This window comes from Pezoporus wallicus, unplaced genomic scaffold, assembly GCF_028554395.1.
Source record: "Pezoporus wallicus isolate ANWC-B61680 ecotype Strahan unplaced genomic scaffold, APGP_CSIRO_Pwel_v1 scaffold_6885, whole genome shotgun sequence".
In the NCBI taxonomy this organism is placed as follows: Eukaryota; Metazoa; Chordata; class Aves; order Psittaciformes; family Psittacidae; genus Pezoporus; species Pezoporus wallicus.
In genome coordinates this window covers 2,445,955-2,462,065 of record NW_026638858.1, presented here as the reverse complement: position 1 = coordinate 2,462,065, position 16,111 = coordinate 2,445,955, and the positions used below count along the sequence as shown (strand labels likewise).

General features: G+C 39.5%; 1 protein-coding gene and 1 long non-coding RNA gene across 13 annotated transcripts in view; both read left to right on the top strand.

The window, feature by feature from the left end:
• The window catches only part of BRSK2 (BR serine/threonine kinase 2), a 325,977-nt gene that overhangs the window by 41,211 nt on the left and 268,655 nt on the right, over positions 1 to 16,111 (top strand). The window lies entirely within an intron of this gene.
• On the top strand, positions 6,162 to 13,485 carry LOC130601069 (uncharacterized). The gene is made up of 3 exons (XR_008972580.1): positions 6,162 to 7,344; positions 8,240 to 8,486; positions 13,384 to 13,485. It is a non-coding gene; the product is annotated as an uncharacterized LOC130601069 (long non-coding RNA).

Sequence of the window (16,111 nt, the reverse complement as noted above, 5' to 3'; positions counted from 1 at the left end):
TATTAAACATAACCATGCACATGTGATCACAGGACTGATTAGCACTTTTCCTTCAGTTATCTTAAAACATTTAGGCATAAAGCAGGTATTACTTAAGACCTTTTAGCAACTGTTAATGGGGTCTTTGAGGGTCTGAACCAATGGCTAATCCTAGAGAGAGCTGCAAACTATTTTTGTTGGTGACAGTTGTTTCAGGGTATGACTAATATAGTGAAATAAAACGTCTGAGTTGTCTGTGTAGTGTAGATGTCAGGGACTTGGCATTAATTACTTCAGTCTAGTGATCTATTCTTTTTGCACCAGTTTACTTGGAAATCTAAGTCTAGCCTAACCTGACCCATATCGCACAGAGTAATTGTAGGAGATTGGGGGATGTAGCTTTCACTGCCTGAGTCTTCGTCCTGTTCTGGTATCTGCCTCTCCTTTAGTGAAATGTAAATACTGGAGCCCTGGCTGTGTCTTCCTATTCGTATGCTAAGTAAGTGTCATATGTCAGACACACAGACTTTAGTGACTAAATTGAAAACTGATGCATTTATCCACTACAACTGGTTTCATGTGAGTTTTTGGTAATTGCATTTCAAGCTAACTCTTCTGTGACCAAGTACAGCTATGAAGGATTTGTCTGTATTTTGTTATTTTGTTCAGGTTTTTATTCTTCTTTAGTCAAGCCTTGCCATCAAGACTAAATCTGCTGGAGTTAGATGTTCTCTCTAGCATGTTTTTATTACTAAAATAATTCCCTGGGGGTTGGGGTTGGGAAACATAATAGTATAATCTGTATTGTCATGTTTAGGAGATTACAGGGGGATTATTTTGATTTTTATGTATATGTATTTATGTATAGAAATTTTATTTTTTTTTACTTTATTTAAGAATTTAAATGGAGGAGAAACTTTGATGTACTGTTGCAAAGGATTTAGGGCATGCAGTCCTGGGTATAAAAGCTTGCTTACAGCTGTTACAGATGACTGGAAAGCCATTGAGATCCTGAGGTCTGTAATGCGTGCTGTAGACATGGTGATTTTGATGTCTAACCAGAAAAAATGAGATTCAGTGATATTTTTGAAACTAATCTCAGCCAATACTGAAAGTGATCATTGAAAAGGTGCTTGTGATTCCCCACAGAAGTTGTATTTCACTGTCTTTAAAATATCCCTATTTTTAAATTCTAATAGTAAAACCAAATGCAGACTATTAGAAAGCATTGTTTTGAAAAGTGTCCCTAGAGCTGTTTATCCAAATAGCAGGAATGTATTTATGGTATTTAAGCAAGAATAATCTGCTATATTATTTCAGATAACCCTTGTTATATGTGATTTTGGGGATATTTTAATCCTCCTAAAAATTCTTTATCCCTTTGTGGTGTATGTTACCACTGTAACTGTAGTCTATTAAAAACAAATTAGATTATCTATTAGACATCTATTAGTATCTAACAGATACATGAGGTATCTATTTATTTCAGATATTTTTCCTTTCTCCTTATAGAAGAAATAGTACTGCAGTATTACTGGCAAGCAAGTCAGCTGTTGTGCTGCTTTTCTTTAAAACAAGTGAAGGTAGCATATCAGATTTGAATATTTTCAAATAATCAGAGTTATTGATTATTGGTGGTGGATTGGCCATGGCTGGATGCCAGGTGCTGCCAAGGCCGCTCTGTCATTCCCCTCTTCAGATGGACTGGGAAGAAAAAATATAACCAAAAGCTCATGGATTGAGATAAGGACAGGGAGATCATTCCCTAATTACTGTCACAGGCAAAATAGATTTGACTTGAGGGAAAATTAATTTATTGCCAATCAGAGTAGTGTAATGAGAAAATAAACCCAAATCTTATAACGCCTTCCTGCACCCCTCTGTTCTTCCTGGGCTCAACTTTACTCCTGAATTTTCTACCTCCTTTCCCTTAGGGGGAACAGGGAATGGGCATTGCATCAGTTCATCACATGATCTTTTCTGCCACTCTCTCTCTCTGGGGAAGGACTCCTCACCTTCTTCCCCTGTTTTGGCATGGGGTCTCTCCCTTGAGAGACTGTTCTCCACAAACTTTTCCACCATGAGTCCTTTCCACAGGCTGCAGTTCTTCATAAACTGCTCCAACTTGGGTACCTTCCACAGGGAAGGTCCTTAAGGAGCAGACTGCTCCAGTATGGGTCCCCACTGGGTCAAAAGTCCTGACAGCAAACCTTCTCCAGTATGGACTCCTCTCCACTGGTCCACATGTCCGCTCCTCCTCTGCCACCTTCTTCACTGACCTTGGTGTCTGCAGAGTCTCGCATACTCTCACTCCTCTCTTCAACTGCGGTTGTGCAGGTTTGGTTTCCTTCCCCCCTCTTCTTAACTATGTAATCCCAGAGGTGCTACCACTATTGCTGATGGGCTTGGTCTTGGACAGCAGCAGATCCGTCTTGGAGCTGGCTGGCATTGGCTTTATGGGCCACGGGGGAAGCTGCTAGTAGCGTCTCTTAGGAGCGACTCTCCCGCTACCGAAACCTGGCTACACAAACCCAATACAGTTGGGTCAGAACATACCACCCCTCTCAGAAAGTAGAGGGCAAAAGGCATGACCTGGGAGTGGACTACAGATTTGTGTGAACTACAGAAATACACAATAAGGGTGACTGAAACTGTTGCAGCATTTTGGGATTGTTCTAATTTTTTTGGTAAGTAACATCCTGGAGTAGTTTCTGGTTTTCTTGTGTTTCGACCCTGTGTCTCTCAAGAAACACAGGTGACTTCCATTTTTTAATTCAGCCATGGTTAGTAGCAGTTTCTCTCTTTATTTTCTACTTTTTTTTTTTAAATTTTTAAACTGAGTAAGGCAGTTAAGTAAGGCGAGATGTCTTGAACAAGATATATCATCTAATTTTTTAGTGCCCGGTGATGGGAAAACAAAGAAATTGTGTCAGAAATGTCAGTATATGTAAAGACACAAGGGCTTGGCAATCTGATGTTCTCTTGTTTTCTTGCTCTTGTGGTTTAAACCCAGGACACTTGCTATGCTAGGAAATAAATTTTGACTTGTCACACCTTTCACAGATGGCTTAACACCCTGTAACGTTCAGTCTTTGAAAAGCCTGGTAAATACTTCTTTTATAAAGTATGCAGGGGTTTAAACAAGATTTTTGGAATAATTAGTGCCACGTTAATAGGGTGTTTTGGTTTGCTTTTTATATATCTAAGAGAGAAGCAAAGATTGAGAGAAAAAATATTTAAGAAAAGGCAATATTAGAGTGAACAGAACTTAAGAAGTTGATACAGACATTGGAGTGTAAGTGACCAGTTATGGGCCAGCTGGTGTGGAAGCAGAAACTCTGGTCCTGCATTAGCTGGTTTTGGTAGCCTCTGAGGCCATGTCAGGTGAGAGTGATCTTCAGAAATGAGATCATTCTTGCTAGTGCTGTGCTGCAGCACTGCGTGAAGGCTGTTTGACAAGGGAGCAAATCTGTAGGACACAATTTCTTTTTGTTGTGACAGAAGTTGGCTTGTTCACAGTCTGGTGTAGCATCATAAATGCTCAGTCTGTTTGTTAGTAAATTGTTTTCCATGTATCGCTGATGAGGTCCTTTTTCTGTTTGCTACCTATTAGGATAATGCTATGAATGGTGTGATTTCACACACCAAATTTAGAGTGATTTCCGTTTATCTTCTAGAGGAGAGAAAGGATGGAGTGGAGGGGTAAGTCTTTGTATGCAGGTAATCTCTATTCTGTTCCTGCAGACCCAATCCATGCTATGATTGATTATGTATGTGTTGAATTTGCATATTTTTTCTGATGAGCCAAACATGGTAATTCTTGCTGGAGCTATTACAAAAAATAGAAGACCTTGTGGTAGTCATTCTGAGTGTCATTCCCCTTGCTCATTTGGGAAACCTTCTATTTGTAAGCTTGTGTATTAACAGGACACAGATTGATGGAGTCTCAGGGCTTACAGATTGTGCAGACTTGTTCAGTAAATTTCAGTAACTGCATTCAAGCAAGGATAAATAAAAAAATAACTTGCCCCCAAATCTGGCATCCTTAGATAAGAGATAAAAATATCCCTGTGTCCATGGGGTTACTCAGTGCAGTCTCTTTAATTTATGCAGTCCTGCTTGCTTCTGAAATGTTGGAGCAGTAGTATGATTAAAACAATACTTGCTGTTGGTTTGATTTTAAGTGGTGGCAGGGCAGATGCCCAATCTATATCTTTTTGCTTGTGATGTTTCTGTTTATGAAGTTTCACTTTATGTTGCAACAGAAAAATCTAAGGCTGTTTACACCATTCTGGCACAAATTGAATTGCATTTTGGCTTTCAGGTTCTGCTGTTGGCTCCCCTACTCCATGTTGTAACTGTTGCTTCACCTCGAACTCAGTGCATGGGTCAGAAGGACAATGCCTCTTAGTTCAAAAATGCAGTCATGTAGGGAATCCTGAAGGGCATCTAGTTATGCTAATTGACCTTCCTTGTTTCCAAGAGTCCCATATTTTGATCACCTTGCTCTGAGGAAATACGAGTATCTTTGTACTGTGGTATGGGGGAGGGATGGTGGGGGGGAGCAGAATTGTCTTTGGTTTGTAAATTGATGAAGCATGTATATGCAAGATTGTGACCTTCCTTTAGGCTTAATATTTACATGCCATTATCTCCAAGTACAGTGACTATTTAAAATAAAGCTCTAGTGTTGCTGTGGGGTACACACAAGTGTTAAGAGTTTGCGCATTTATGGACCAGTAGCAAAACCATTTTAGAACCAGAACATTCTGAAAGGTGAAAATTTTGAAAGGAGGCACTAGGTAGAGGTCTGAAATGCTTTTGAAGATTATGTTCATGGGCAATTAGGTAATCTGGGACCCAAATTCCAGAAATAAGGATTACAGTTAAGGAAAGTAAGCATCTGCATCTGTGTTTGAAGGTCTTGGTTACTGTTGCTTGTAATTCTAATTCACCTATATTTAAGTTTTAATTTTACAAAAAAAACCCCAACAAAACAACATAAACGAATGACAAATTCTATTGAAAGCAAAATAATTGCTTGAGATTTAACCTACTTCTAATTGCTGGTTTGTTGCCACCAGAAGGGATGTGGCCTTCCAAGAAGGGAAGTCTTGCATGGATGCTAGAAAATGGAAAGGTCTTACTAGTTGCAGTTTCTTTTGTTTAGCTACCTCTGTTGAGGATTTCTGACCCTGAAAATAAGAGGCTATGATAGACAAACATCATGGAACATGCAGCTTTAAGGCAATTTCTTTGTTTCTAAAAGACTTCTTTTCATGTAATATAGCATCTCTTTATTCCAAAGGGAATATGTATCAGTATATGATGATATCACTGTATTTTTAAATGTTTTTAATTTGTTCTACATATCTCTTCTTAACTTTTGCCTATATATGTACCTGTCTTTTGCATTTATGCAGCCACCTTTCTCTGTTTTTGTGTCAATGTTTATAAACAGATATATACATAATTTGAAGCTGGAATAATATTTTGACAATTTTTCTTGTTACTGATGGGTATTACTTATGAATTCAGTCTTGCTACCTGAGGGTTCTCAGTGCCACTGTGCACTTGTTTTTGGTTTTTGGGGGGGGGGGGTGTGTGTGTGTGTGTGTTCGTTTTTAGTGAAGGTGATCATTGTTCTGGAGGTCATTTCCTCCACTTTGTGCTATAATCTTGTTGTCCTTTTCAATTCTTCACTTAAGAGAAGATTTTAAAGTGGCAAGGAATTTGAAGGGTTCAGTAGTTAGTGATAAATGTGCAGTTGTTGACAATGTCTTATCTTCTTAGTTAATTATGTTTTATTATTGAGGTGTATTGTGTTCATGCATTGCAATTGCAAACGAGCATGGACAAGAGGTATAACTTATGCTGACATAAGTAGTTTTCTTAAACTTGTCTGTACTTGACAACATTCATAAGAAGAACTGTGAAGAGCAAGTACTGATTAAAGAGGCTGGTAAAGTGCTGCTGTTGATATCAGTAGCAAAACTTCTCAGTGAACTATGTGGAACTCCTCAGAAGAACAATTTCCACATAGGAGATACACCCATGTTTTGGATGCTGGATGATGTAATAAGGTAAAGTGCTACTTGGCATGTGTGCCAGAGTGACTCTGAAGATCGTAAACCAAGTATTAAAAACAGACATGCTGGCATTTAGTGTTTAAGAAACACTCTTTTCTCTAAGTTGTGAAGCCCTGTTTAGAGTAATACACTAAATCTGGTTTCCAAATAACCTGCCATGTTTTGCTATTGTTTTGAAAGTTTTGCAACCATGACACTACTGAGAGAAATGTGTTGAAAAGTTGGAACATCTGTTTGTCATGCTGTCTGCTGGTGAAGTTGTTCTGGCCATGTAAAACAGGTAACAGCTTTAGGGTTCTGCTTCATTTGTGGATTCCCTTCACTCTCACAAACTGTTTCAACACTGAAGACCTCTTTGAAATTTAAAGGCTGAAGAACTGGAAATTTCAGTGGAAATGAACATCTGATGGAAGTGAGACTCAGCCCAGAATCCTAATTGGCATGAGAACATCTTTTGAGTAGTAGTAACTCATTCACAAAGGTAGGTTCAGTCTTTAAATTTTAGTGATTCTTGTCTTAGCTATGCCTGTGAGATTAGGTTAAATTCCAGAAGCCTGATCCAAATCTTATTAAATTCAGTGGAGGGACTGTAGATCCAAAATGGCCTGATTTGGTTTAAACTTTTTCCATAATGAGAAAAGCTGTATAGTATGTATTGTTCCAGAGAGGAGGTTTCCTTATTTATTACTCAGCAAGAGAACTTGGATTTGTAGTTGTGGATAGCTGACAGTAAAGAGAATTCTAACAGGATTGTGGATTTTGTAATTGTAACATACCTGTGCCTCCATGTAAATGTCTCCTTTAAAAATTTCACACTGCTGTTCTCAATTCTGTCCTGCACCTTTACAGTATCACGTAGCAATAGCATCAACCACGTCATTCTTATTGTTGGTAAAACTTCAAAAGAGAGCCCAGAGTTTTGGTGAAGGTAAGTCTGAAAATTATGGGTGTGGGGAATGTGAGTGTTGGTTTATCACACAAGCTTACTAAAGCAAATGAATAACCTTGCTTCTCTGTGATTCCCCCCTTTTTACCTCCTTCTCCAGATAACGATGCTCAAACTTCACATAAACAGCTGGCATACTGTGGAGGGCCTGATAAGCGGATTTCTTCATCCATGCTAAGTCTCTGTTATATCATGTAGCCGTCCCATTATCTTGTGTGAAATGCTTATTGCAGTTTCTTCCATTGGGTCTCCTATATACATTATCTATAATGCATAATGGAGTGTGTGTATGAATGAAGGACAATATCCCACAAAGCATGAAAATTACTTGTAAGTTGCAAGCATTGGGTCTTAATGGTATGATCTCATTAGGTTAGGAAAAAAATTCCCTAGTATCACCCTTTATATTCTAGAGCTTGATTTATTTTTCTCTTTTCTTTTTTTTTTAATCTTCCACAAGTTTAATCAAACTATGTTAAAAAAGAAATAGATAATGATGTTGAAGCAAGTGATAGGGTCTAAACCATGAGTTCTTTTTGTAAATTTGCTCATTTAAAGGAACATTATCAACTTCCAGCATGTTTTTTTGTGGGAAGCGTCAAATTAGGAACTCTGAAGTAATATAATGCTACTAGTAGTAATAGTCCCACTTTTCCTCTTCAAGTGTTGTGTTCTGAACTTTGAAATATGGAGTATGTTTCATTTTTGAGTGCTTCAGTATACTATGTAGATATTTTGAAGTTCTGAGGTTATTCAACAGCATTATTTCTGGGAGGGAAGAGGGATTAACCTCAGGTCTTGGTGGATGCTGGTGTTCAGTTGCATTTGTGTAGTCTGCAAAGCTCTTATTTTCAATCAAACTGTAATCAGCAGATAGGTATTAGAGAAGCTGTCTTGAATTATCTAGGCAACACACTGTCACTGGAGGATTGTTATGTGTTGTACACTATTTGAGACATTTATTTCAGTTATCTAAACATTTTTTGGCCTACACTTGTCTTTAAGGGTTTTGAATACTGGAACTTCGTTCTTTTCTTCTGGAGACCCAAGGTTTCTGTTTCTTTACAGTTTCTTTTCTGTTATAGTTGTCTGCATTACCATGTTATATATTTTTTTTTCCCCTTAACTGTCATTCATGCTTGCATTTACTACAGTAAATAATTCCTTTCCATCATTGGTGCCTATGTTTTCCTATATTTTTAATTGGTTTTGTTTTGTTTTTTAGGGTCTGTCTTTATTTGTTGTTAGTTAAGCTCTGAATATCTGGTCTTTGTTTAATTTTAAATATCCATGGAATAGTCCTTCCAAGCAGATATTTTCCATAACTGATATCCTTCAAGTTGTGCCAGTATCTCTTTTGGGAATGGAGTGTCTGGAACCAAATGAAAGACTCCAGACAGAGTCAAACACAGGCTCAACTGGACTGTGTTGCCACTGTCTTTGTGGGACTTGCAGCCCTAGGACCTGGCTATGTAGGTAGCATTAGGACCATGGTTGGGCCTCCCCCTCTCACAGCCTGGCTCTGTGGTCTGAGGAAGCAACTTCACGTAACAACCAGACGGAGACACCAGCTGGTACTAACAGCTGCAAAAGCCGCACAGTGAAGGCTGGAGGCCATGCAGAGAGCAGTCTGGCTTCTGGCTAAGGCCTTTGTTTCCCTGTGCTCCCTGGTGATGCACTCAAAACTTCCTTAAATTCTCTTCCTCAGTCCTATCAGTTTTCACCCTCCTCAACCTATGTCACCTTATTCCAGGCTCCTCCTTTCCCTGAGCTTTGTGGTTAACCAAAAAAACCCACCCAGCATTTCTTAAACTGTTCAGATGGTTACAAGCCCTTGCTGTGCTCTTTGTATTTACCTTCAGCCTTTCCTCTGTTGTGTATAGAGCCTTTAGCTGTTAGACGCTGGGAAGAATCACAGCTACATTTCTGTAGCTTTAGAAACTTCAAGAATAAATATAGTTGTTACTGCTGCTGGTAGTAACACTGGCTGTCTCCTGTGGTGTGGCACATAAATGTCTCTCTCAGCTGAGTATCTGAGGTTCAATATCTATCTACTTTTCTCCTTCTAAGTTATTTCTCATTTGACAGTTTTTGGTACACTGTTTCACCTTGAAGGCCTACTTTTCATGGATGTCAGTGGACAAAAGCCTTCAGTGGATTTTTGCTCAAAACCTTATTTCCATTTTGTAATTGTCACAAAATTTCTGTCCTTAAAAATAAACCTAAACAATATTGTTGTATAATTTCAGATGTTATTAAATAGCTGTCAGGTACTGCTTTCTATCCAGTAACATTTTTTTTGTGGGTAAGAATTGAAATGGCTATTGCATATGCAGCATTGAATTTTTAAAGAGCTTTTAGACACTTGTTAAAGTGCTAACTATTTTTTTATTTTTACTGGAATATAAGTGCCTTCAGCTATGCCAAGAAGCATTGAAGTGGTATTATATTTTGAATTGTTACAAGGTTCTCTTTCATAATCTTGCTTTCTAAGGCTTCTATGCTTCTTAAAATACCTGTAGTAAATTTAATATTTCTAAGAAGTATTATCATCTTATTGAACCTGGAACATAAGCTCCTAGAGACGGGGGAATTATAACATTTTTTGTAAAACACGAAGACATTTACGGCACTGTAGTTATAAGGCACTTGTATAAAAGAAAGTTTTGCATTGTGTCTCTCCCACACCCCCTACTTTCATGTATGCAACTTCTCCTAAAATTAGTTCTGAATTATGGTTGTGGGAGGACCCTGTTATGTCCAGAGCCCCATTCAGGTTACTGGATTCGTGCGTGCTTGTAAGACCACAGCAAGAAATGCACCACAGGGATAGCCTTTGGTGAAATTCTGTTATGCTTACATTGCTTTGAATGATATATATGCTTGTTAAAATGTTCAGCAATAACTCTGTAGGTCTGCAATAACTGTTAATTGAGGTTGCAGATTTTCACCTCTCTGTATACTTCTTTTACATACCAAAAGATCTCTGTCAATGCTGTGGTTGCTTCTTTTAAAGCACCTGAGACTGTAACTGGGTGTGAAAAAAGGAAGTTGCAACCTTTGCATATCCTCCTGGACCTGATTCTGGGATCACAGTATCACAGTATGCTAGAGATTGGAAGGGACCTCGAAAGATCATCTAGTCCAATCCCTCTGCCGGAGCAGGAACACCTAGATAATGTTACACAGGAATGTGTCCAGGCGGGTTTTGAATGTCTCCAGGGAAGGAGACTCCACAACCTCCCTGGGCAGCCTGTTCCAGTGTTCCATCACCCTCACTGAGAAGAAGTTTCTTCTCAAGTTTAAGTGGAACCTCTTGTGTTCCAGTTTGTACCCATTACCCCTTGTCCTATCATTGTTTGCCACTGAGTAGAGCCTGGCTCCATCCTCGTGACACTCCCCCTTTATATATTTATAGACACTTATAAGGCCACCCCTCAGTCTCCTCCAAACTATAGAGACCCAGCTCCCTCAGTCTTTCCTCATAAGGGAGATGCTCCACTCCCTTAATCATCTTTGTTGCCCTGCGCTGGACTCTCTCCAGCAGGTCCCTGTCCTTCTTGAACTGAGGGGCCCAGAACTGGACACAATATTCCAGATGGGGTCTCACCAGGGCAGAGTAGAGGGGAAGGAGAACCTCTCTCGACCTGCTAACCACCCCCCTTCTAATACACCCCAGGATGCCATTGGCCTTCTTGGCCACAAGGGCACAGTGTTGGCTCATGGTCATCCTGTCATCCACTAGGACCCCCAGGTCCCTCTCCCCTACACTGCTCTCTAACAGGTCGTTTCCCAACCTATACTGGAACCTGGGGTTGTTCCTGCCCAGATGCAGGACTCTACACTTTCCCTTGTTATATTTCATCAAGTTACTCCCTGCCCAACTCTCCAGCCTGTCCAGGTCTCGCTGGATGGCAGCACAGCCTTCTGGCGTGTCAGCCACTCCTCCCAGCTTAGCGTCATCAGCAAACTTGCTGATAGTACACTCAATTCCCTCATCTAAATCATTGATGAATATATTAAATAATACTGGTCCCAGTACTGACCCTTGAGGCACTCCACTAGTTACAGGCCTCCAACTAGACTCAGCCCCATAGACCACAACTCTCTGGCTTCTCTCCTTCAGCCAGTTCGCAGTCCACCTCACTACCCGATCATCCAGACCACACTTCCTCAATTTAGCTGTGAGGATGCTGTGGGAGACTGTGTCAAATGCTTTGCTGAAGTCAAGGTAGACCACATCCACCGCTCTGCCATCATCCATCCACCGTGGTATTTCCTCATAAAAGGCTAAGAGATTGGTCAAGCATGATTTCTCCCTTGGTGAAGCCATCTTGACTGCCCCTCATAACCCTCTTATCCTTGATATGCCTTAAGATGGCACCAAGGATAAGGTGTTCCATCACTTTCCCAGGGATGGAGGTGAGGCTGACCGGTCTATAGTTACCTGGGTCCTCCTTCTTGCCCTTTTTGAAGACTGGAGTGACATTTGCTTTCCTCCAGTCCTCAGGCACCTCTCCTGTTTCCCAAGACTTGGTAAAGATGATGGAGAGTGGTCTAGAATGACTTCCACCAGTTCCCTCAGCACCCGCGGGTGCATCCCATCTGGACCCATGGATTTATGGATGTCCAGATTGCTCAACTGGTCTCTAACCCATTCCTCATCAACTAAGCCAAACCGCTCCGTTGACCTGACTTCATCTAAGGTCTCAGGGGTACGGGGCTCTTCAGGACTGCCTGCAGCAGAGTAGACAGAGACAAAGAAGGCATTCAGTAACTCTGCCATCTCTGTATCTTCTGTCACCAGGGCACCCATCCCGTTCATCAGTGGGCCTAGAGGATCCTTGGAGTGTGTGGTGCTTAAGCATGATTCTTCACGATTTTGTGCTTAATGAATACTGAACATGAATAAAAGTTGCAGGACTTCATTCTAGGAGGTGTTTTGGAATTTATTTTTTTTTAGAGCACTATAACGTTCTCCAACTGTGACTTTCCAGTTTTTCTAAATTAATATAACTGCAATACTATGTATGCTGACACTCCCCGCCATCTTAGTGCCTGCAGAAATGTTGGAGTTAACTGCATGAATTGAAACTCTAGTGTATTTTTAAGTATTGAAACAGAGATTCAGGGAAGTGGATGTGGCATAGTTTGTAAGGAGGTTAGAAGTTTTGAGATTAAGCCAGTGCTGCATGAAATCGGTGCTGAATGGCTGGGGTGAGAAGTATGACCATCCTGTCTCAAGTCACATTCTTAGCCACTGTTTCTCCTGCTGTTTGTGTCCCCTTGTATTTGTGGTACCATGACACAGACCACTAGAAGGATGAATGGTCAACACTCTTTCTACTTTGTAACTATTTCATGTTAGCTAGAGTTTGCCGTAAGATTGTTCGAAGTCTCAATGTTTCTAACAGTAATAAAAAGATTGTAATGTGACTGCCTGCTTTGCTGCACAGATGCTTGCTAAGTGAAATGGGAAATAAATGGATGTTTTTGTTCTGTGCTGTATCCATGTCACTTCTGGCCAGGAGCATCCTCTTAATTTCTCTCCTGCCTGCATGGGCTGTCAAACTCTCTCAGTTCCAATATATTACCCTCCATTATCTGAACTTTCACTGCAGTTTCACTGCAGTTATCCTCTCACCCTCTTTGGGTTTGGACTTTACCAACATAAAGGAAAAAGCTCCAGCCAATGACTGATGTCAGTACAAGACACCTTAAGAGGAAGAACATATCGTTTTACTCTGTGGTGATTGATTGCCTCCCCACTGTAACTTAGAAAACAATGTTAAAGTGTTAGGGAGGTGTTTGCCAAACCAATGTAACTACTGTCCTGTATGAAGAGAATCACAAGCTGCCTTGTGCTTATAAGCCTACTTTGAGAGACTTAATCTACCAAGAGCTGAGTTATGTGTGAAGCTTAGCAGGAGGTAATAATGTTACTTTTGTGTAAAAAGAAGGATGAAAATAAACATGATTGTAAAAACTGACAACAGCTGAATTATAAAATGCGGCCTCTTTGGGTGCTCTAGTCTGTGAGAAATATTTGAACTGGGAACCAGAGACTGTTTAGTGATACTTCTCTTCATGGAAACATGAGGGTTAGGAAGTAGTGATTGTTGTGCTGAATGGTGGAGATTTAGCAATGCACCCTTAGATGTACCCTTATATTTGATTAGAAGCTGGTCTTTATGCTTTGCTGTGTTTGAGGTAGAGCAATAAAGTCTTTCTTACTATTAAAATGGTGCATTAGTTGAATATGGATTCACAGACATGTTTTAAGACACATTTCATACAGCACCAGAGTTATGTCTGCAAGCTTGTCCGAGTCACTGGGTTCTCTCTCCCTCTTTTGGTATTCTGTGACAGGATTAAAACCCACCATGATGTGACTCCAGCTGAGCTATTGGAACAAGAAGAACCAGAAAAGACTGCTCCTGTTTTTATTCCAAAGCAGAATCCTTTGGTCAGACTGATTTTAAGGTTCAAGTCCTATTTCTGTGATGTAAAACTAATTCATAGGCTAGTGCTTTGTGAGAAATTGGGGCTATCCCATTATTGTTTTCACAGTAGAAGGGAACTGTTGTGTGTAACATGCACTGTAATACCTGTAATGCAAGTTTATATACTACTCTGTTTTTACAAGCATATGTTATATCTGCTGTCTGCACTAGGTTTAAAGCCTGACACTGAATTACAAAAGAAATTTGATGCAATGTATTAGACACTCATATGACCAGCTGTAGTCTCATAAAAGGTTGCTCCCTTGACATGATGAGCTTTAGAAATTGATTCAGGTGTACTGAGAATTGATTTGAGAAGTCTCTCTGGCCTTATGGGACAGCAGTGAAAAGAAAGCTCAATAAAAGGATGTTGTAAAGGCAATCTGGAGTAACAGGCAGTAGCCATGATCAAGGAAGTTGGAATAGATGAGCATTCAAGGGGCACTCTTGAATTTGTGTTTTAACTGATTAGGAAAACAACATGATAGTAAAGGGCAGTTTTAACTGTGGAACTTTTTTTATTTTACTATTAATTTTTTTCTCTTTTATGCTAGGTCTTTTAGAGAGGTACATAAGCCACAATACCAAGACACCTCTCAGGCATATTCTTTCTTTCTTTTCCTTCATTATGTCTTTCTTGCTGAAATGTCTTCTCTCTTGGTTATGCTGGTAGAAAATCACTTTTTATTAAGTGATTTTCTGATGTTTAGGAAAGGGTATGCACTACCAAAGAAAATGATGTAGTTGGCTACACAGAAGTTCCTACATATGACAAAGAAATGAAGAATGAAAGAGAATAAAACAAACTTTAAAATAACGAACAAAATATAACTTGGCTACTCTCTCCTAGTTAGTATTCTTAGTAATTAAAGTAATACGTTTTTAACTTTCCTGGTCAAATTGATGAAGCTATTTTTTAATATCTTTGCTTGTTACTGAAGGACAGTAGAAGCTAAATCTGGAGGAGATTCTAGATAATCACTTGACACAGATTCTAGTCTAGAATACTAGACTTTAACATGGAAAAACTGTCAAAAATCTACTGCAACACAAAAATCCTATTTTCAGGTAAATTGAAATTCATGTTGCACAGGGCAATGAGCAAATTATTGCTAGTGTGGCAAATCAGAAAAACTGAAAACCATTTTAGCAAACCCTCGGTTTTATTCCATAAACCTGAGCTGTGTAAGAAAACCTAACTTGTTTGTATGTCTTACTTGAATGACTGGGGAGACTAGCAGGGCTTCAAACCTACATGGAGGTTTTATGAAAAATTTCTAACTCCAGGAGCTGCACTTCCCAAGGAAATTTTTGACGCAGGAACTGTGATGCAATGCACTCAGAGGAGACAGTCAAGGCCCAAATAGGTAGTAATTTCTGTAAGGAATCAAATCAATTAAAGGCGCATAAATAAGCACTTCAGTCTACTGATTCCAGCATAGACAAACCTGCGTATGGCTCTTTAGATGTTTGAAGTTAACTAAGGTTTAGAGTAACTGATAAAAACATTGGCCTGTCCAGTCCAGTATATTGATGGAAACTTCTTACTGTTATCTCTTTATCCTCTGGATACATCATTCAGTTTTCTCCCTTCCTTAGACACCTTTTTGTTTTTTAGTTCTCTCCTGGGGTTGTTTTATGAAGTGATTTTCTCCACTGAGCATGCAAGCACACTTGTTAGGATTTGATATATGTAAGCCATATATTTTATTATGGTGGATGTGTTCGTATAGGATTCTTATTGATTTTCTCATGTTCTAGTCAATGATGAAGTGAAGCGATAATAAAGCATGTACATGCCGGGCTTTTCTTTACCTCTCCTGCAACTTGGACACACCATTGTAATTTTTTTAGATATGCCAGGTGCAGTGGAGAAGAAATCTTTCTCTTAAGTAAAACGGTGTAGGATTACAGCAGTAACTGCTGTTAGCTGCTTTGTCCTTTGTAGCAACCTCTTGTGTGATGAGAATCTTTTTTATTTCAGTTTTTCTTTTACCCCGTAAGAAGATTATTTTGGAGCTTTGTTCATGAAGGGTTTATTCCCATTTCCAGTGAAGCCAATGCTAAAATTCGTATTGATTGAAGCAAAGGTTAGACACAACCATCTAAAATAAATGCCGAGTATGAAATTATGTCAGAACACATTAGTTTTTGCAAGTGTGACAAAATGTTGCTTATGTATTTACTGATATTGCTGAAGAAGTTTTGTCATTGTGTTAAGATGACAGAGAATACTTTGCTTGGCACTGGAAACTTGTACTGCCCAACCTGTTGCTGAAAAGTGTGTTTTCTCCATGCTGCAAAAACTAGAATACCTGTAACTTAATTGTACAGATGTAGTGCCATACAGCATTTTATACAGGTACACTATGTATGCCCAGTAAGGCAGAATTGATGGAAAAAAAACAAACCAAAAACAAAATCCATGAGAACATTGCAAGAATGCAAGAACCTTGATTGTATGTTATTGCCCTGTTGAGGTTTGGATCAGTAACCTGAAATACTGGGGATGCAGCTCTGCTCTAGGTGAGTCAGCACTAGGTCTATCAAGCAACAGAACTTAAATGTTCTCCACTTGGTCACTGAAGGCTAGG